The sequence below is a fragment of the Anastrepha ludens genome, chromosome 5 (assembly GCF_028408465.1).
Source record: "Anastrepha ludens isolate Willacy chromosome 5, idAnaLude1.1, whole genome shotgun sequence".
Lineage (NCBI taxonomy): Eukaryota > Metazoa > Arthropoda > Insecta > Diptera > Tephritidae > Anastrepha > Anastrepha ludens.
In genome coordinates, this window is record NC_071501.1 from 110,844,932 (window position 1) to 110,867,527 (window position 22,596).

The 22,596-nt window shown below is 38.7% G+C and overlaps 1 protein-coding gene across 1 annotated transcript in view; it reads right to left on the bottom strand.

The window, feature by feature from the left end:
* The window catches only part of LOC128865338 (nitric oxide synthase), a 189,876-nt gene extending 170,311 nt beyond the window's left edge, over positions 1–19,565 (bottom strand). Inside the window, exon 1 of the mRNA XM_054105556.1 lies at positions 19,209–19,565. The gene's annotated coding sequence lies outside the window, so the exon portion shown is untranslated. The remainder of the gene's footprint in view (positions 1–19,208) is intronic.
* Positions 19,566–22,596: the final 3,031 nt, after the last annotated feature.

A 22,596-nucleotide genomic window follows, 5' to 3' on the forward strand; every position in this document is an offset into this window, starting at 1 on the left:
GTCGAAAATATTCGAACGTTCAGAAAGAGCTTTAAGTCCTACGTTTACTCGCGTCCTCCCTTGCACTTGCTTTAGGATGCCTAATGCAGACTTCCGCCTAACAGTCTCAACACTACGCCTGCCAATCTGCTTGTCTGCCACTCATAGGATGCTTGGCGTGTCGCAATGCTTGCAACAACTTCCGTTTCCTACTACTTTCCCTCAACTACACTTACGCACACTCAACTCACACTGGCTCGCACACACACACGTACACAAATACATCACTCGATGCACAGGGTCGTTGCTTGCAGCTCCCTAAGCGGCGTGTAGGAAGTGTTTATTTACATAAAGCAATTTGGACAACTTTCAGCTGCGAACAGGGCCACCGCCACAGCCACAGCCACTTTAAATGGCACAATATTGCACATAAGTGACGCAGTCACAAGTAGCGTAGGAGCTGCCAACTAATAGCACCACGGAGGCTCGTAGTTTGTTTGTTTCTTCTGCTGCCTTTGATACTGACGTTGGTTATTGGTCTTACAGTTTAGTTGAAGTTATATTAGTTGCAGTTATTAACGTTAAAAGATGCAGACGCACAACAAAATTTATACAACATATAGGGCAAAATATCCAACGAAATGTGAAGAGGGCGGTATGGAAAGAGATTAGTTGAACAGTGAACTTTTTCGCAGTTTTAAGGTGTTGAAAAAATTTCATTTCAATTAAAGAAAGTTGTCGAAAGAAACTATGAAAAATTTAATTAGAAGCTAAAGAATTTAATTTAATTTAGAAGGTAAATAATTTAAGCTGCTGGCTAAGTTTGTCTTCATCTATCTATTAAGCACTCAGAAACTTAAAAATTATGAAATCAATGCCTTGTGGCACTTAGACTTCTGCTCTCAAACTTCATTACTCTTTGTATGGTAGGCCAACTTACTCAGTGGACACTTTCACACCCTATCAATGAGGCGTAGTATGCGATGCCCTTCAATCACAACTACTCGTAATAGGGATTCTAGCAGCTGATTTTCCAAACTTAAATACTCACTTCTGCGAATGTAGAGTTTCTTAATACTTGGTAAACACGATATATATATTTATATACATACAATCAGCGTCAAAAGAAAGTGTACATTGAAAGTTTTGACTATGTATTTACATATTTATATTTTAATTTTAATTATTTTATACAACGAAAACTCGACTTTTTTTATATGGAGCAAAACACGGTCAGCAGAAAAAATTTTCACGCATCAACGCTATTTTGGAGCCACTTGAAACTTCCACTTTACTGTATTATAACTCAGTGGACTACTAAACTGCATTTTTTTTTTGTCGGGACAACTAGCAAATACAGGACTCAGACAAAATTAAGTCCATTGTAGAGCGGATTCCCTTTTTAATTTTCTTTAAATCTGTCCGACCGAAAGAAATGAGTGTAGATCTTATGATGGCAAAGAGCCAAGGTGGTCGCTTCTTAACACATCAGTAACAAAAACCTCAAGCCTAATTTGAGCGTTGACCGGGCAGACGCACAGAAAGTAGTCCGCCATCGCATCCTCCTCTCCAAATGCTGGACAGAGTGTACTTCCATGTGCCTCGCCTATAGAACTAAACTGCATACTCGAAATTATTTTTCCAGTAATTAAATTAAATAAATTGGTTAAAAAGCTTGAAATTTGTATGGAAATTTGCCTGATTTTCAAAAATGTTGTACAAGGTTTGAAACTTTGCGTTATATGGCTTTAGATGTAGTATATTTTTTTATACAAAAAATAATTTAAATTAAAAAATAAATAAATAAATAATCAAGAGAATATACATAGCCCTGCCATAAGTTCTGGTACAAGTTAAGTCCGTTATAGATGTGAAATTATGTGAAATGAAAATATTAAAAAAAACTTTTTAATTTTCATTCGAAGAATGCTTTTACACAAGCCTTCAAACGATTGGGCCATTCAGCTATTGCAGCACGCACGATTTCCATGGATATTAACTTCGCTGATCGAACCATAGATAGTTTGAAACTCTCAAAATTTCTGTGAAGTCTTCAACAGGCCATGTTCTCCAATTCTGATTACAAACAGTAGTCCAATGAATTCAGATCTGGACTTCCAGACAGCCAATCTTCTGCGGCTATGAACTCAGGAATATGGTTTTTGGGTGGTTTTTGCCGCATGGCCAGTACAGTGTACACTTCCTTTAGACGCTGACTGTATATACGAGGTATGGTATGCGAATGAGAAAAGCCTTCCAATGGTTCATATACAAGTATGTGTGTTGTTGGTGTGCCAATAACGTGAAGCAGCCACCATACATTTTTGGAGAATGCTAATGAAATGACACTGCTTTACCTGATATAAATCTTGGGCATCTTGCCAAATCTGATAACGGTTTTAAGTACTTTAATTGTGGGTTTAGATATCCGGAAAAATGTTAAAGACTATTCGCGCTATTCCACATCAAAAGCAGGTCGAAGGAATATAGAAATGCATAGAATTACGCATCATCACCGGGTTCCTGCAAGTCGAGCAGCATTAATACCTTCAAGTTGTTTTTAAACGGCGTGAAAGTATAAAGAAAAAAGTAACCGAACCATGGGAGCACAAGTCATGAACTCTTCACCAAGACAATGCGCTGACAGTACTCCGCATTTCTGGTTAAGAAGTTTCCAGTCATATGCAACACACCATTCGCTTTTTTCACCGGATCTTGAGCTGCGCGATTTCCATCTGTTTTCTACGATGAAATCTGCATTGCAAGGGAACAAGATTTGAGTCCACTGAAGTTGAAAAAAAAGTAAAATTTGTCCCGAAGCAGCTGCCAGCAGAAATTTCCAACACTGATGGGAATAATTGAAGATTCGTATGAGCATTCCAGGGATAGAGGCGAGGTTCATATTGATGGCAGTGATAGGTAAATATGAATAAAATCAAAATAAAATATTTTTCAGCACGGCTACGTTGTTTAATAGTCACACCTTTTACATGAAAAGGTGGAAGATTGCATGCTTGTGGAATCGTATACAAAATAGTATGGCGTTTGTCGGTGCAATACAGTCTGGTTTTGAAAGTCAAATTTTGGGTTCTTTTTCGTTGCTAATAGAAGAAAAATAACACTTTTTAATATATCAAAATTTGGTTTTGCATATAGAAATCTAATTTTTTTTTTGTTTCTCAATGCAAAAATCAGTGATGTATATGATCTATAAGGTCGCTCCGTAATCTTGGTACTGCAAATTTTAATTGCCGTTTTTCTCCTCTATACCAGGCAAGAAATAACGAAGCAAAACCGGAGTATGTACAGCTTTTGGTATAAAAAAATTACAGAGTTACACTTTTACTTGGAACTGTAGAAAATTGCAAATATTTCGAAAATATTTTTTGTTTTAAAAAAACATAAAATGTGTGATAAATTTTTGTTAACTCCGAAGGCGTTCGATCGAGTTCCAAGAGTTCTAGTGTGGAAGGCACATAGTGAAAAGCATATTCCAGAAAGCACTGTAAATGTGATGAAGGAAATGTACCTACAAGCGGCATCACAAGGCTAATATGCCAGCGGTGTGGCTGAGATGTTCTCCATAAACGTCGGGGTACATCAGGGCTTGGCCCTCATGTCAGAGTCCTGGCTAAACACTATTAAAAACGATATGCGGCGAAACAAAGTCAACCCAGGACCGAATTAACTGGAGAGATACAGCTTCACAGCTGTAACCCCAATTACAATAAAATTGTGGTGGGCAAATGTGCATATTGCAATAAATTTTAATCCAGAATAAATAAAAATCCAACCATATAGTTATTATTAATTCATTCAATACACTACAAAGTTGCCATAAAACTATTACCCTATTAGAAGATTACCATATTTTTGGTGAAAATAATTTTACTACACAATTTTCTTTTATTATTTTCATACAGTTAAAATGTGATTGCGGAAATGCAAATAGAAAGTTCTTGCATTACAGCACTTCCGGGTGGGCAAATGAGTGCGGCAAGGGCAAGCGAAAACTTTTGCTAAAGCGCTGGGTAGAAATAGCGAGAGGTGACAGAGCAAGGCCAAGCAAAGGCAAGCAACAGAGATGCGTAAATAAAACTTTTTCACTTGAAAAGAAAAAACGTTGTTGCTTATTAAAATCATATTTTCGTTGCACAAAACTTATGTACAAATATACTTATGAATAAGTATATGAATGTGTATGTATGTGCATATTTATTATGTGAAGTGCAATAAATACATAATTTTACCGCAGTGCAAATAGTGAAAAACTCTTGCCAACAAACTGTCAGTATTTTTGCAGAGGAAAACTAGGTATTTTCATTTTATTCGGAAATTGTGCTTAATGAAAAATGATCATTACTTTTTCTACAGAAAAAGACAAAACATTTACTTGGTATACAATTATGATATTTAGAGAGACTACGTCGCGTATACGGAACAAATTTTGATATATTATTTAGAGCTCTTCACGCTGAGCCCGTTTTGGTCGTTATGAGTTGTTGGGTTTGTTTTAGTATATTTCATTTCTGTAAATTCCCGCATTGGGGATTTCTTACAAATTTTGTTCAAAAATGGTTACCGGTTTACCTTAAAATGCTCGTAAATGATTTTAGAATGAATAGTCTAAGCGCGTACTTAAATTTGTTTTATTATATTAAAAGACACCGTTGAATAGGGGTATCTTTATGAAAAATTCAGAAAAACTTTACAAATAACAAATTGTATGTATTCAAATTCGGTTTGGCATGTTTTTTTTTTTTTGTTGTATTCTAATAGTTCTAATCTAGCGTAATACATCACGGAAGATTTTGGTTGGCGCACTGCCCTAGGCTGTCGAAGAAAGGAGCGTGCAGTGACCTTAATCGTCTAGCTGCCAAACCCGGACATTTACGGAGCAAGCGCTCAAAAGCCTCCTCTTCTTAAAGGTCCCCATATCTTCTACAACGCGTGATAAATGGTAACCCTAGCTTTTCTGCGTGTGTGCCGATCGTCCATTGACCGGTAAACACAGTTTAGAAATTGAATGGCGAGGAGTCCAAAGAACTTTCTGAGTCCTTCGTATATTGTACTGGGGCCAAAGGGTTTTCGAAATATCACATGAAGATATGGAGCTCCATCTTTACTGCGCTTTCCTCAGAAATAATTTGCTCAGTTCCCCTTTAACAACTGTCAGGGGGATGCCGATGACCGGGTAGAAGGTCTCTAAGGCCAATTCAGTCCCCTTCCTGTCAAGCTCATCAGCAGTTTCATTTCCCTCTATGTTCCTATGTCCTGAAACCCAGATCAGAGAAATGTTACCTGCACACCTAAGAGATTTGATCTCCTCCTTACAGGAGCTTACTAGTTTCGTTCTGCACCATGGAGTCATCAGAGTCTTGATCGCGGCTTGACTATCGAAGAAAATGTTAATATCTCCCTCGCTCCCGCGTTCCCTAAGCATTTTACATGCCTGCAGGATCGCAAAGACTTCTGCTTGAAAAAAGCTAGCAGTAATCTGCAGTTTAAAGGAGATAGATAAATTGGCTGATTTAGAAAAAACCCTTGATCCGACTTCCGATTTCACATTGCCACTGTTAATGAAGACGTCTCAAACTCTAGTTTGCGGATAGAGAGATCTAATCGAAGTTCGGAGAAATACGGTGTTAACTGCCATGTCGCTTGAGAGATTGCCTCCAGATTGCCTCCAGAGGCTAACCTCCTTTAACCTCATTGTGCTTTGAGCTGTGATGGCAATAACGTAAAATTTGATGGCGATAAGTGCAAAAGGACATTCAGGGCATCACTGGGGCAAATTTTACATGCCCCAATTTAGTGATATATAGACAATCCGAAGAGTTTCCTACCAACCTAGGCATTAATACGTTAAAATTGGCAAAACCACTGCGTTGTACATCCACAGCACGACCTGTGGCTTGAGTCCCCATTTTTTACCGAACATAGATTTGCAGGAGTAGAAGGCTGTACTGGCCTTCTTGACCCGATTTGCAATGTGTAGCTTCCAATGGAGTTTGGAGTCAAGTATCACTCCAAGATACCTAACTAACATGGTTGATTAATTTGGGCAGTCGAAGGGTGGAGGTTTATATTTTCTGGTAAACAGCACCAACTCCGTTTTGTCAGAGTTGACTCGGAGGCCTCAAGTGGTAGTCCAGCGACTGATTACAGTACTTTCCTAACTCTCATCCATGACTGAGGGAAACGGGTCCGGTACCATTAGGACCAAGTAATCGGCGTATGGTAATACCTTAACCCTACCCTTATTTAGCATTACCAAAACTTCATAAATAGCAACTAGCCAAAGTAGGGGCGAAAGGACACCTCCCGAACGAATCTAGTGATTTTAGCCCCTCTTGCGACCGCATTAACTTCCCTGCAGCCAAGCAGGGACGTGATCCAGAGATAGAAAGGTCTTTCCACCCCTAAAGCAGTGATGTTATTAAAAGCACCTTCTATATCTATGAAAGCCCCGAAAGTGAATTGTTTGCCTTCCAGAGATTTTTCCACAGTCCCTACGACCTCGTGTAAGACTGATTCCGTGGATTTCCCTTTCAGGTAAGCACGTTGCACTGGAGATAATTTGGATTCGATGTGCTCTCGGATATGATAATCAAACTATCTTTCAAACACATTTAGGTTAAATGAGGTAAGACTTATAGGCCTAAAATCCTTGGCCGAGTCGTGACCCCTCCTCGCAGCCTTGGGTATGAAAACAACCCTCGTTTTCTTCCAGTTGGCAGGGACGTGATTAAAAACGATACACGCCAGGTAGATTTCTTGCAGGACAGGAACCACCGAGGTACTTGTTTTCTGAAGCATCACAGGCAAGATATCGTCAGAACCAGGAGATTTAAAAGGAGAAAAACTATTTATTGCCCACGTGATTCTGTCAACTGACAGGATAGATTCCAGGGAAACATAGCCCTACCTGTCGATTCGTGTCGACAATGTCACGCGGGGTAACAGAATTTTGCGGAAAGTGATTATTTACCAGGATAGTCAAAGATTCTTCTGCAGATTCAGCTCACTCCCCATCCTCCCTTTTCTCAAGAGTTCTGTAGGAGTAGTGTACTTTCATCAGATCATATCTTGCATAGAAGCTGATGCATGCACCTTACCAGCTCCTCGCCGCGGTATTTGAATAGCTCAGCCGGCAGTCCGTCGGCGCCTGCGACTTTGTTGTTCTTTACTCGCGTTATCGCTATTCTCATCTCGTCATGGTCGGGTAGCGGAACGTCAATTTCGTCGTCGTCGATTGGGGTATCGGGATCTTCACATTCTCTGTGACACGCGCAGTTATCACTGTTTACCAGGTTCGAGAGGTGTTCCCTCCATAATTTCAGATTGCTCTGGATGTCAGTCCCCAAATCGCCGTCTTTGTTCTTACAGGAAAATGCCTCGATCTTAAAACCTTCTGTAAGCCACCGAACTTTCTGGTAGAATTTTCGGGCTTTGTTTCTATTGGACGTTATTTATGTTAGTGAAATAAAACCAAAGGTTGAATGGAAACCATGAAAAAATACATATTTTCTTAAGCAAAATGTCTGAATATCGCTCATTTAATAGATGTCACACCCCTTTTTTGACAAACTGTATAGCATTATTAATGTTTATTTGTATCAGCAGATTAGCATAATGCGGTCATAGCTGAGGAGTTTGTGCATCATATCGATACCCACTACGGGCATAAAGCATCAGGTGATAGAAAAAGTATTTTTGAGAAGCGGCCACATTACGGCAGCCAATGCCAAACCTCAAAATGCATTCTTAACATGAAAATGAGTCCTGTTAACATCCAACATAGGATTGCACTCATACAAATGTCTTGCTTGTATGCGCGTATTTAAAATTTAGCTAAAAAAACAGCTAAATCGCCTTCAGTTCTTCCGAAATCTTATTTCTATTTTTTATGCCCCACAACCTCCATCCGACGCAATTGTAAAAATATCTCTGCGATAATTGGTTTTTAGTTTGAAATTAAAGAGCAATAACATTCGAGGCTTGTGATGCCATTTCTTCCTTTCCAATTCTACTGTTCACACAAAAATATCACGCACAAATTTACTTTTTCATTTTCACAAGCACACACACCCAACCACATACTGCTCATTACTTCAGCCTTTGCTTGGCTTGGTTATCGAGGGCAGTTCCGTTGGCGCGTTAATTAAGACTCAGCTGCGCAGCAGTGACTCAAACGGAAGTTGGCTTTAAATGCGAATCGTTGATGCAGCCGCAAATTGCTTAATTGAGTAAAAGAGACATGACAAACGTTCGCCCAAGTCTATTAACAACTGCTTCCTGTTTGTTACCTTCAGCAGCCGGTAAAATCATTCGGCGTACTAGTTTTCGCGGCTGTTGCACATTTTAATGTCTTGCACTGCTAATTAAGTTGCACGCAGATTACGAAGCATATCCCTCCTTGACTGTCACACAAATATGAAAACAAATAAATAACTTTAAGTGTCGCCATGTGCTTGGCGGTAAGAGGCAAACAAAAAACAAAAAAAAAGTAGGAGAAGAAATCCGCGAACGCAGTTGCCACAAGTTGACATTAATGATGCCACCAGGGCAGCGAACAGTGGTGGGGGGAAACTGAAAATTGCCCTTGTCGTAGCTGTGAAATTCGCATAGATATTTTTCACCATAAGGGCGCCATACAACAAAAAATATTGCATTATAATGAAAACTTCCGCCGTATTTTCCCTTTCGCATAATTTCCTAACCGGCAGCTAAACGTTGAGCTCTTTTATTTTTCTTGCCTTACACTCTTGCTCGCTGCTTATTTATCTCATCCGCCTACCTTTGCTCCAAGCAGTTCATGCATTTTTGTATGTTTTCTTTAGTTTTTCCTCTTTCATTGCCCATTTCGCAGGTAATAATCGTGTGAATGGCATCTTCAGATGTGGCGGAACGCAACACAGCCACGGACCACATGCTGCTGCCAAAGTGGCTTATAACGGCATTAAGTTGTAAAATTCGCTTTTTACTCACTTTTCGCATTTCTGAAATCCATGCAAGCGCGCATGTGTGTGTATAAGTGAATGTATATATATTACACGAAAATAAAAAATATAACTTCGAATAGCTGGTTCGCATAAAAATTCATAGCCGTGACTTTCTTGATTTATGTTTGTGCGTGTAAGTGTGTTTGTGTGTCCATAGTTAAGTGTAAAAAAGTCTTTAATGGGTTTTAAATTATTTAAACGATTGACTGTAGGTGCTTGAAATGTGCATTTTGTAGGCAGATACGCGCACCGACGGTGTGTGGCGTATACGTAACATTAATTGAGTTGGTCCGGTGAAAGTAAAGAATTAAAATAAACGGAATGCAATCAACGTCAATGCAAAGACATATGAATATGTAGAAGTTACAGAATTATATGAAGCCTGATTTAATAAATTAAAAATATTAAATATTATTATTTTGTCTTTGGAAGAAGACTTTTGCAATATTGTTTCAATATTTTATTTTACCAAAAAAGTGAGAAGGAAATCGTATATAGCATTAACAGGAAAATCGTTCTAGATTCTTAAGAACATTGTTACTTAGATTATATGTGCAGGGTGAACGATATGAAGTGTTCAACTTCACACTGCTTGTATCTGTAAAATAGCGTATGGCATCAACGTCAAAATTGTTCTAATGACAGCTCAATATATTGTTTATAAGCCATCAAAAGCATTTGCGTCTCAGTTTTGTTGAATTTTTTTTCTGTGATGGAAATCAAACGTAATAGTGTGATTGCGTTATATTTGGCAGGAAAATCGAAACCAACCATTTTGTGTGCTCTATAAAACGTTACAATGATACTGGTGGCATTGCAAAACGCTATGGAGGTGGACCAAAAAAACCGCAACAACGCCTGAAATGATTCGGAAAGTGAAGGCTCGACTTGAACGAAATCCACGTCGAAGTGGAAGAAAAATGGCCAAAGAACTGAAAATACCGCAAGACAGCATTCGACGCATACTGAAAAATGAGCTCAAGGTCAAGGCTTACAAGTTCCAAAAACACACGACCTTTCACCCCAGCAAAAAAAGTTCGGTGCGAAGGAGCAAAGGAGTTGTTGCGCTTGTACGAACGTGGCGAATTTCCTAACATTGTGTTTTCTGATGAAAAAAATTTCCCAATTGAGCAGTTCATAAACACTCAAAACGATCGTGTGTACTTGACCGAACGCTCATACGAGAATTTGAGCCTACGCATGGCCACTCGAAGCAATTTCCCATCGCAAGTAATGGTTTGGGCCGCGGTGACCGCTGATGAACGCTCTCCAATCATTTTTATCGAGCCTGGTGTCAAAGAGAATGCGACTTATTATCGGAAAATGTTTAAGAAGCTGCTTTAGAGCCGTGGACGCGCAAACATTTCGGTCGTAGACTATGGACGTTCCAACAGGACTCGGCACCGTCTTATAAAGGTCGTGTGAACCAAGAATGGTTAAAAAATCACTAAAAAATATCCCAGTATGGATGCGCTGAAAAAATCGATTATACGAGAATGGGCCAAAATACCTCAAGATCACATTCGTGCAGCATGCAACACATTTTTTGACCGTTTGAAGGCTATAGTCAAGGCAAAAGGTGGTCATATCGAGCTAAAGTGAATATGTGTTAAAATTGTAATCAATTTTGAACAATTTTGTCTTTGAAATCAATAAAAACTAATTTCACATAAACAAGTTACGGTGTTTTGAATAGGTAACACTTCATATCGTTCACCCTGTATATATGATTGCCGCTTATACCCTTTTCGGGTGTTTGACCAAGCTCCTCCGTCTATTTGTGGCGTACGACTTGATGTTGTTCCACAAATGGAGGGGCTTACAGTTTTAAGCCGACTCCGAAAGGCAGATAGTTTTATTTGTTTTTTATGAGGAGCTTTTTCATGACAGAAATACACTCGGATTTTTGTTTATTTTAGTATGTCATGCACGGCGACTCATAAGCAACTCTAACCCTTCAGCTGGAAAACACGGCCCTGCGTAAGCTTTAGGAGAATATTACTGACTGGAATGCCCAAGGGAGCCATAGACGCGAGAAACGAGTCAACTCTTTGAGGTGACATTTTGAAGCGGGAGAACAGAAAGCAGGCCATTCCTGAGACCTATTAAGTTTCTAGCTTTAAACTTAAACCAAATTGTAATCTAGTTATTGGGCTCTATGCTTCAACTAGGAGCCACGGGAATATACTTATACGTATATAGTAAAGTTTGAAGCTGCTAAAAGATCTCGTTGATTTTTTATAATTTTTCGCCCTGATACATTTTCGTGTGATGCATTTTCTCTATATAAATAAAAATGTCCTGCATTTCAAATTCTCAAAAACTCTAATCTATTATTTTACTTAAGCAAAAAGTGTGAAAATAAACTTAATTTGTCACTCATTTAGTGGCATTCGTTCATTTAGAAAACCTTTGAAATTAACTAAAAACTTGTCGTAAATACTAAATATTAGTTCATTATCAAATATATTCGACACGGTGACCTGCGTAAAACTTCGTCCAACCAGCCAACCAGCAAACTAACCAACCAAACAGCCATGAATTATAGACAACCGTCAGTTAACACTTTTAATTAGCCATTGTTGGGCAAGTAGTTAAGTGAAATTTGTTGAGGCAACTGCAAGCATTGACTGTAATTGCAATTATTGTTTTTGTTGCAATTGTTGCTAAAGTGAAAATGTCTGAAAGCACTAACAGCCGATGTTGTTGAATGTTTTTGTTACTGTTACAAGTTTTTGGTCGTGTTTTGTTTGAACTGTGACTTTAGATTTGTTTAGTGTTATTTGTATGTATGTAATTTCTTAACTTCTTGATTGCTAATTGCATCGCCAATAGTAATTCAGTTTGTACGCAGTTTATTTGGTTAAAAGTTAAAGTGAAATTTTAATTTAAAATACGTGCGCTCATCAAATCAGGGAATTATACCTTTTTTTAGTTGCTAATGCTTTTATTTATTATTTTTAAATCAATGGAAGCAATTATACTAAGATCTAAGGTTGCTCAACGTTGCCTAGCAGCTTTAAATGATATCACCACAGATGGTCAAGGTCAGTCTTATATGGGTTCTGCGGCATAGAGATATTGAAGGAAATGGCAAGGCACATGAACTAATCAAAAATGGTACTAATCTTCCAATCTATTGGTTCCGGGACATAGAGATATTGAAAGAATTTGCAAGGCCGAAGAGCTAGCCAGAAGGGGTATTAATCTTCCACTACTTGAAAACAGGGGCAACCTGCAAATTAAGTATAAAATATTATATATTCCCCTGTAGGCAAATAAGTCATGGAGAGAAAAAAATACTTGTGTTACAACCAGGCTAATTTCGCCGCAAATATATAAGGAAAGATCAGGAAAATTACTCAACTTTTCAAGAGAGAACATCGCGAAGGTCGTGACTTGCATTACCGGCCATTGGCTGTTAGGTATGTAGGTACTCTTCAAGGCTAGGAGTATTTTCGCATGAATACTGCAGAAGCTGTAGAGACAAAGAAGAGGAAGATACTTCCATATCTAGGAGTAGAGCAACGTTGTTAGGACAGCACTATTTTTACTATCTCGCGTTACACAGTCGTACCACAACGGACCTACGTGGCCTAAGGGAGTTGCCTATTTTTAAAACCGACTGCCACAAGAACCTAACCTACTCTAAAACTTTTATTAGCATTTGTGACAAATTTCATGAAAAAAAAAAATTTACAAGTGGTACAAACAACTCAGAGCAGATGAGCGACCATGAGGTTAAAGAAATTTTACTTTCAAAATTCTATTGAAAATTAGTGTAGGGGAGGTCACTTAAGCTACAGACACTCTATTATTCTTAAAAGTTTTGAGTTCAATCCCACGGTGCTGGATCATTCATTGCGCACCCTCGCTAGGTCCAAGGGTAACTTTTCGCATTCATATTCCTTCAAGGGAAGACTGGGCGTAGTGTAACATTTGGAGGCAGAACGCAGCAAACATGTTTACGAATGGGTCGAAGTTGGACGGAAGAGTGGATGTTAGAGTAGTATGCGAGAAGCTCCCCGTCAAGCTCAAATTTAGGGTTCCGGACCACTAAACATAGTACTTTCAAAGCGGAGGTAACCGCAATTAAGAAAATATATTTATAAGTTCGTGCGGTTTTACAACAGATGGCGTAACTTGATTATTATTCCATCGAGCCACATTTCCAAACATTCATTGGAGAGCTACTGTCGTAAGGCACAAACGTCAGTATAAGTTTTTTATTTGAAGCGTAAACAACAATATTTTTACCACACTTGAAAATGTCGAATTTCGTGCCAAATAATGTGTTTTTGCGGGGAATTCTTCTTCATTATTTTAATATGAAGAAAAAAGCAGCCGAAAGTCATCGTATCTTGGTGGAAGTTTATGGTGAGCATGCTCTATCTGAGCGAACGTGCCAGAAGTGGTTTGCACGCTTTAAAAGTGGTGATTTTGGCTTGGAAGACGAAGAACGCGAGGGTGCGCCGCCAAAGTTCATGGATACCGAATTGGAGGAATTGCTCGATCAAGATCCGGCTCAAACGCAAGAAGAGGTTGCAAAAACTTTGGGAGTTGATCAATCAACCATTTCCAAACGTTTAAAAGCCATGGGAATGATCCGAAAGGTAGGCCATTGGGTGCCGTATGAATTGAAGCCAAGAGACGTTGAACGCCGTTTTATGGCATGCGAACAACTGCTTCAACGGCACAAAAGAAAGGGTTTTTTGCATCGAATTGTGACTGGCGATGAAAAGTGGGTCCATTACGACAATCCAAAACGTCGGGCAACGTATGGATACCCTGGCCATGCTTCAACATCGACGTCGGCGCAGAATATTCATGGCCTGAAGGTTATGCTGTGTATCTGGTGGGACCAGCTGGGTGTTGTGTATTATGAGCTACTGAAACCGAATGAAACGATTACGGGGGATGTCTACCGACGACAATTGATGCGTTTGAGCCGAGCACTGCGAGAAAAACGGCCGCAATACGCCGATAGACACGACAAAGTTATTTTGCAACATGACAATGCTCGGCCACATGTTGCACAAGTGGTCAAAACATACTTAGAAACGCTCAAATGGGATGTCCTACCCCACCCGCCGTATAGTCCAGACCTTGCGCCATCCGATTACTATCTCTTCCGATCGATGCAACATGGCCTGGCTGACCAGCACTTCCGTAATTACGATGAAGTCAAAAAATGGATCGATTCGTGGATTGCGGCAAAACCGACCGAATTTTTCACAAAGGGAATCCGTGAATTGCCAGAAAGATGGGAAAAAGTAGTAGTAAGCGATGGACAATATTTTGAATATTAAATTTGTAACCATTTTACGTCAATAAAGTTTCAAATTTCGAAAAAAAACCGCACGAACTTATTCATAGTCCTATTAGATTGATTGCTTACTTCTGTAATTACTGTTAAGAATGTAAATATTAACTCCGACAGCCAATCGGCAATTAGGCCCCTGGGCTCGTTGTTTGTATGTTCCAAATTGGTCGGGGAATGTCTGACTTCTCTCTCGATTGCACCCGAATACTTCAATATTATACTCATTTGGGTTCTCCGTCACAGCGGCATAGAGGGAAACTGCTGGGCTGATGAGCTGACAGTTTCACCGCAAAATGAGAGTATATGGGTTCCCTTCAGAGCCTATGGTCTGCTCCTGAAGAGATGAGCATCGCATTAGCACGGTGAGCGCTGGTCTAGTGTGAAAGCGTGCAAAGTCGCGATATCCTTCTAGCCACGGGTAGATCGGGGGCGCTCGAAGGAACTCCTAAGGTTAACAAAGGCGCAGCTCTCGAATTTGGTAGGTATCTTTACCGGGCATTGTCCGCTAGGTGTACATGCGGTGAGACTTGAGATTGCTTCAATTTCTTTCTGCAGAAGCTGTCTGGAGGACGAAGTGGAATTATCTCAGCACCTTCTTGTCAGCTGCCCTGTTCTCATCGGGCAAAGGTTTAGACATCTGGGCTATCATTTTTTTGCTACACCTGCTGATATTGTGAGTTTAACTATCACACAGCTGGCGAAATTCATGAGTACTCCGAAGCGGTTAATACGAACGTAAATCGGCACTGTTGGTCATCATCCTCTAACCAAAGCCCTTTTTTCATTTCTTTTCACCTGGTTTTTCCCCTTCTCCTTTTCCCTCCCCTTTCCCTATATGGTATCACAGTGGACAAGCTTTGAATATTTGTCCAAGTGGGCCACTCACAAGGGCATCCATTTATCCTATTCTTAAGGATTAGACGAGAAAATAGCAAGACGAAGACGAAGAAAATCATAGACCAGAAAGCCAAGAAGACTATAAGGCCATAGGCCACTATTTTCTGTTACCGCCTATATCATTCACATCGGTTAGCTTGAAAGTAGTAGAATGAACAACGGCGCGCAGTATTTTATTGTTTTTTTTAAGCTGTCAGATTGGTTCGACAATAATTTGATTCATAAACCACAGCATTTGACTAGAAAATAAGTTCAGTTTCAGCAGAGCAAATAAAAAATAACAAGTCCGCAGTCACAGTTATGCGATTTCTTATTTAAAATTATGATAGACACAATTTGCTCTCTCATCCTGCGTATGGTCCAAATTTAGTCCCAGGCTACTATTTCTAAAATAAAAATATGAAAAAATTACCTCGTAGTGAGAGAATTTGGGTTTCATTTCATTTCATTTATTGCCCAAAATCATTTTAACATAGGAGTTTACAAAGTTATGATAAAATTAGATTATTTAGCATTATCCTAACATACATTTGTATTTATCTAGGAGTTTAAAACTTATTTTTCTTTTGATTATATTGGGAGGTTGAATTAGTTTTAAAGGTTTTTTTCGAAGATTTGGGGCTTTATTGTGAAAAAACGGTACAAAATATTTTATTTGAAGTATTGGCCATCGCTAGCTACAACTTTCGCCCATCTTTCGGGCATCTTCCGGATGCCGTTTCTCCAAAATTCTGGCCGCTGCTTGGTTATCCATGACTCAACCCATATTTTGTTAGCCTCGTACGAGGAGAACCGCTGGTCCGCCAAATCGAGACTCATATGCCGGAACAAATGATTATCGGAGGGAGCTGTGTCTGGACTATACGGCGGGTGGGGCAACACTTCCCAGCCAAGCGTTCTAAGGTATTTTTTGACAGGTTGAGCAACATGCGGCCGAGCGTTGTCATGTTGCAAAATAACCTTGTCGTGCCTTTTTACCGTTTCCGGCCGTTTTTCTTTCAATGCCCGGCTTAAACGCATCAATTGCAGTCGGTAACGATCCCCCGTGATTGTTTCGCCCGGTTGGAGCAGCTCAAAATATACGACGCCGACCTGATCCCACCAAATGCAGAGCACGATTTTCTTGCCGTGAATATTCTGCTTGGCCGTCGACGTTGATGCGTGGCCGGGCAAACCCCATGATTTTTTGCGTTTTGGGTTATCGTAGTGGATCCATTTTTCGTCGCCAGTCACCACCCGATGCAAAAAACCCTTCCGATTTTGTCGCTCGATCAGCAATTCGCACGTAAAAAATCGCCGTTCGACGTCGCGCAGCTTCAACTCGTACGGGACCCAATGTCCTTGCTTTTGGATCATTCCCATCGCTTTTAGACGCTTGCAAACGGTTGATTTATCAACGCCCAATGTTTCAGCAAGCTCTTCTTGGGTTTGGCACGAGTCCTCTTTACCAATTCCCCCAATTCCGCGTCCTCGAACTTTTTAGGCTGGCCAAGACGCTCCTTGTCTTCGGTGTGAAAATCACCACTTTTGAATCGTCGAAACCAGTACTCACATGTTGAAATCGACGGATTATGGTCTGGGTAGGCCTCCTGCAGCAATTCACGGGGTTGGGCTGTATTTTTTTTCAAATTGAAGCAGAAAAGCAAAGCTTCCCGCAAATTGCGTTTCGACGGCACGAAAGTTGACATACTCGGAGCACGAAAACACTGCGTTGTTTATACTTCAGCGAAATGACCGATACTGATAAACAAAGCCTAGGGATGAGGCTTTGTCATGAATATATATTCAGTATTGCCAACGCGATAAAGTGATAAATAGCGCCATCTGTGTGTCACCTTTAAAACTAATTCAACCTCTCAATACAATAGGTTATCATTATTATTTGGAATGTCTTTGGCGTAATTTTAAAACTTATTTATATTCTCCCAAAAAGGGCTTAAAAAGGAGATAACGTATATTAAACTTCTATAATTTATTTGGCTATAAATTGATCAATGTTATAAACTAAATTTTCATCGTTGAAGTTGTAAGTATTTTATCGCCTATGATAATATATTGCTTTACTATTTTTATGTAAGATATTATTATTTTTTAGTATTTTTAAATATATTGGTGATAAATGTTTTTCTGTTAGAGGTAATGATATTTCCCTTGCCTTTGACAGATATTTGTTTATCAGTTCATTTTCTATATGAATGTCAGTTTATCAACAAATCTTACTGACGATTTCATTAAGAAAAAGTCAATGCGTGATATTTTACATTTTTCATATAAACTTTTATTAGAAACTCTTTTCCGAAAAGTACCACTTCTGTTAGGTTGGCGGTTAAGACCACTACAAATTCTTAAAACATATCGTTCAAATCGTCTGAGTCTCTCCATTTGGCTCGACGAAATGTTGAACCATATCGGATGAGCATATAAGATATGATTGGTCTAATTATTTGTTTGTAAATATTTATTTTAATACAGTTCGATAGTCCACCCTGCCTTCTTAATAAATTACAATAGCTAAAGAACATTTTTTTTGCTTTTGTCAAAATGAAATCTATATGTCTTACAAAGGTGAATTTGCTATCCAAAATTATGCCCAAGTATTTGATTTGTTCTTTATATTTTATGTTGAATCCATTTATTTTAATTTGTGGCTCATATTTACGAGCATTTGGATATAAGTTTTTACGTATTCCTTTAACAATAGTTGTAATTATATCATCTGCGTGTATGAGCACTTTAATATCGCAATTATTAATTTCGGAACTTAATGGTGGGTCAGAGAAATCAGCTAAGAAGATGTTATAGAGAATTGGCCCCAACAAAGAACCTTGTGGCACACCTGAGCTAACGTCTCTTGTCAAAGAATTAAATATACCTTCATTAACATAAAATGATCGCTCTTTTAAATAACTATACAACATTATGCAAAGATTTTTTTCGAAGTTAAACTTCCTGTACATTTTAAATAAGATTCCTTCCACCCAAGCAGTATCGAATGCTTTTTCCAAATCTAGACTGACTAATATCGTCGCCTGTCGTCGATTTAAATTACTACAAATAAAATCAGAGAGTAAAGTTAGTGCGTGGCATGTTGAATGATATGGCCGGAACCCAAATTGATAGTCTTTTAAGATATGTCGCTCTTCAATATGTTGTTTTATTTTTTCAAGCAAAAAATCCTCCAACAATTTACTAATATTTGAAAGAAGAGATATTGGGCGGTAATTATCAAGAGAACTAAGGTCAGTGTTTGTTTTCGGAAAGCATTTTATTTTTGCTGTTTTCCATTCCAGTGGGAAATAGCCTATATTAAGTGAGTGATTAATGATAATTGCTAAGAATCTCCAGAAAGTGTTTATTGTTTTCTTTAGCAAAAAGTTTGAGATACCGTCTTCCCCACAGCTCTTTTTATTATTTTTTAAACATAAGATTATATCAATTTTCTCCGCGCTTATAAAAGTGTATTGAGATTCAACTGTAGTTTGTTCACCATCAGCTGTTATACTGTTCGTAAAATGTACAATTGGCTCAGCTGTGTTAGCTAATTCTAACACACTACTTTCAACATGAGCTTTAAAAAAAAAAAAAAGAAAAAACCAATCAACGCATCGAAAATCATTTCATTTGGAAGTAAGCAAAGAATTGAAGAAACATTGAATGAAGTGTATGGAGTAAAGTGGACGATTGACTCTGTTACTAGTGCCTAAGTTGTGTAAATTTTTCAATTTTCAGTCACTCATTACACTTTTGTGTATCTCTTATCTTTAACTTCTAGAAAACTTATGACTTGTTGACCTAAGAACTCCTAACTATTAAGAATAACTTAATATCAAAGCTAAGAAAAACTGTAGCTAAACGCAAAACTCGCAACCAGTTTAAGTCATTAAATTTAACTGCCACGCATCAAATCGCAGCTAATTAGCCCATCATTACACCACCGACCCTACTTTTCTACAAATATTTCGTACCTTAAATCTGTATTGTACATACATGCAATACGCACTCACCTCTTTTGCTTTGCAGTGTAGCGTATCATACACCTCTGGCCTGCCCTCGATATTCTTGAGCCGCACCGGCTTGCGTATCAGTATGCTGCGCCCCTCCTCATCCACGTGTATAAAACTGCCGGCACGCGCTCGAAAATCCTGCGACAGTTTACGCTGTCCCTGATTCTTCGGTGTAGGCGAAAGCTCACGTGCCTTTCCGCCACCAACACCACCACCAGCAGTTCGACTGCCATCGATTTCCACAATTACGCCCGTACTATTGCCACCGCCCGTTGCACTGCGACCAACGTGAACTGGCGAATTTTTGGCACTCTCTGTGCCTCGCCCCGAAATGCTCTGCCTCTTTGTGTAGTGCTGCCGATTTGGTGTGCTGTTGGCACTATTGCTGCCACCTGGCAAGTTTTGCTGTTGCAGCTGTTCTTGTGGCTCTTTAATGTGGATTTGTGACCTTCTGCCGTTTTCCATTTCGTTGCGCTTTTCCGTTGTTGGCGGCGAGGAATGATGATTTGTTTGGATTTCGTTGTTTTCTATGGCATTGCTATTGCATGCGTTGTGTTGATGCTGCTGCTGCTGCTGTTGTTGCTGTTGCTGTAACTGTTTCTGTTGCTGTTGCTGTTGTTGTAGCTTCTGTTGATGCGTTGGCGTGCTTGGCATACGTTTGGCAGCTACCAAACGCAAATTCTCGAATATCGCGCTAAAGTGCGACATTTTGACAATGGAAACACCGACACTTAGTCGCACAGTTTGTCAGTTAATTGCTTTGTTTACTTTAGTATTCTCGTTATTGCTTTTGCTTAGTTTATTTACTACGAATTAGCCATTTAATGATTTCGCTACTTGATTTGGCAACCTTTTAAATGTAAATGTTTTTCTTCGTACATTGAAAACATAAATTGAAATTTTGTTTAACTTTTTCACTTAACATCTTTTTAACAAATAAAAAAGTTTCTGGGATCTCATATTTCTTACACTCAAAACAATTAACATGAAAAGTTATTCAGGAAGAATTTCATATGCACCAAAAACCATAGATTTTTTATAGTAATACTCAGTTTTGTATTTTTTGATAAAACAGAACAAAAACAATTTTGAATTTTATCTATTGAATAAAGCTACTTTCGTAAGCAAACAATTTCTACATCGAAATATATTGTTTTTTTAGACACACATTAATAGTCAGGCATTTTAAAAATTAAAATGTCTGCTACTCTTAGGGCATTCGAGAGCACCCCAACTTTTAGGTCTCTCTCACCGTGAAATTAACCGCAGAATGCAGGCTTAAAGTCTTCCTAGTTGGTAAAAAGCATGAAGTATAGATAATTACAGTCGATGAGGTAAAAACATTTATAGCACCGTGCAACAAATATCAAATTTTTTTTATCGAGAAAAAATTTCATATGCACGTGGAACTACAGATTCTATAGAGTCCTACTGCATACTTGATTTTTCACTATCTCATCAAATTCATTTTTTAAAGGACCTAAAAGTTTCAATGAATTAAGTTTTCAAAAAATGGCTTTAAATACTTATACTCACTCTATGATATTAATATGGATATCAAACGAAATAAAATACATCCAGCTACTAAAAAAATATTTTTCTTAATTTTTCGCCAGGACAAATATGGCACAAGAATGTCCTTTGACAAATGTGTCCTTAAATATCCTTGAAATTTTTTATTGATTTATTTTGAAAACTAAATATATTAATGGTATATATGCGCACTATTACATCCCTGATCTTTATTCTCATAAGTATTTTATAAAAGCTTAAAAGCAATAATTGAGCTTCGCTGGTATGAAATAAAGTATACGCAGTGTATACCTCTGTTCACGTTTTGCGCTTTGAAAATGCAAAGTCCTTTAAAATATTAAATTGATGAGAAAATTAAAAACCAAGTTCGCAGTCCCGATAACTTGTTACCGACTAGAAAGACAAGAAGATTGAATTGTGTAGCTAATTTCATAGCGAAAGAGACTTAAAAGTTGAGGTTTCTCGAATGACCGTGAAATGGCAGCCATTTTCATTTTGATCCTCCCTAACTATGAAGCTTTGTTGGTTATACCTTTTGATGTAGAAATTTTATATTTACGAAAATGGGTTAGTTCAATAGATAACTGTCAAAATTATATTTAAATTTTTGTCGTTATCAAACTCTCAAACGAGCGAGCAAGGTCAAAAAAATTAAAAAAAATTAACAAAAATTTTTTTTCACCAAAAAAATTTATGCTGTTTATTGAAGAAACAATTTGTAAAAATTCCTAAGACTTGTATCACGAACTGTGTTAACATGAATCCTACAACACTGGTAACACTACGGACCCTTGTGGTCTATCTGAAATCCATTCAGATCAGCCAGATATACCTAACCTCACCTATTAAAGAAAATTAAGTGTTAACCGGCAACTATTTTAGAATATTTATCGACAGTCCGTGATTTAGTCTTAGGTGTAGCACTACATTTTGAACTTTGTGTTTATTATTTTGGAAGCAATCAGACTTCTACGGCAAAAGGTTTAGTTTTAATTTTTTATTTTATTTTTTTTTTCATTTTTTTTTTTTTTTTTGTTGAGGCATCCCAACAGTAAGGCAAGACAAAAGCTGAATACCATTGCCTGGCATGCCCAACTTTTAGGTCTCTGTCGTCATAAAATAAGCCACAAAATGTAACTTTAAGGTCTGTCTAACCGGCAACGAAACACCCTGTATTGTATTCGTCGCATCGGTTCACGCTAGAGCTTTTTGGAAAGCTCTTTTCACGTGCTAATTGTTGTTTGCTTTTAGTCGTTCGTAGCGTCGCAAACATGGAGCAAAATAAAGAGAAAATACGGCATATTTTACAGTACTACTACGATAAAGGCAAAAATGCATCTCATGCTGCCAATAAAATTTGTGCATTTCCACCGCACAACGATGGTTTCAACGTTTTCGTTCTGGTGCAGAGGTGATCGAAGATGCGCCACGGTCCGGAAGGCCTGTCGTCAAAAATCGCTGAATTGATCGAAAGAGACCGGCATAGTAGTAGCCGTAGCATCGGCCAAGAGCTGGGCATGAGTCATCAAACCGTTATAAACCATTTGAAGAAGCTCGGATTCAAAAAGAAGCTCGATGTATGGGTGCCACACGACTTGACGCAAAAAAACATTTTTGCCCGTATGGATGCATGCGAATCGCTTCTGAATCGCAACAAAATCGACCCGTTTTTGAAGCAGATGGTGACTGGCGATGAAAAGTGGGTCACTTACGACAACGTGAAGCGCAAACGGTCGTGGTCGAAAAGCGGTGAAGCTGCCCAGACGGTGGCCAAGACTGGATTGACGGCCAGGATGGTTCTTCTGTGTGTTTGGTGGGATTGGCAGGGAATCATCCACTATGAGCTGCTCCCCTG